Consider the following 710-nt stretch of genomic DNA (forward strand, 5'->3'; position numbering starts at 1 on the left):
TCTTCCCACAAATCCAGCACTACAAAGGATAATAGATGGAAAACACCAACATAAGGAGCAAAACTACAACCTAGAAGAAGTAAGAAAGTAATCTTTCAACAAATCCACCCAAACCTAATTCCACCTCTTACAACAAAAATAACAGAATTAACAATTATTTTTCTTAATATCTCTTAATATGAAAATTAATATTACCAACATATCCTAATCGATTGAAATCCAAAAATATGAGAAATTAGAAATTTGTTGGCTGTTATCCAGTGGTCGCTCTAATTTGGAGAAATAGGTCCAATATTGTACAATCCATGTATACTTTCTGCTTGTTTGTACATGACAGTGTCTTGCTGTGTACCACATAATGGTCTTGAAATCATGCTTCTCTTATCTCAGCCTCTCTACTAGTAGGATTGTTTATTTGATGTTTTTACACTATACTATGGTCTTCAGAACAGTTTACATATTTCAAAATTATTTATACAGCCAAAGGAAACATAGACAATTAATTTGGGAGGTGGCTTGTAAGAGAACAACAAAGAGTGAGACTGAATGCTTTGATTGATATGTATAACTATTATATAGCTATATATATATAAAATTATAATAATTATTATATAATATATTATGTATTACATAATATATATATTGAAGAAGACTTTATAAGTTACTCTTTCTCTGAGATGAATGTTTTTCTTTTTTTTTTTTTTTTTTTT

Source organism: Mastomys coucha, unplaced genomic scaffold (assembly GCF_008632895.1).
Source record: "Mastomys coucha isolate ucsf_1 unplaced genomic scaffold, UCSF_Mcou_1 pScaffold12, whole genome shotgun sequence".
Taxonomy (NCBI): Eukaryota; Metazoa; Chordata; class Mammalia; order Rodentia; family Muridae; genus Mastomys; species Mastomys coucha.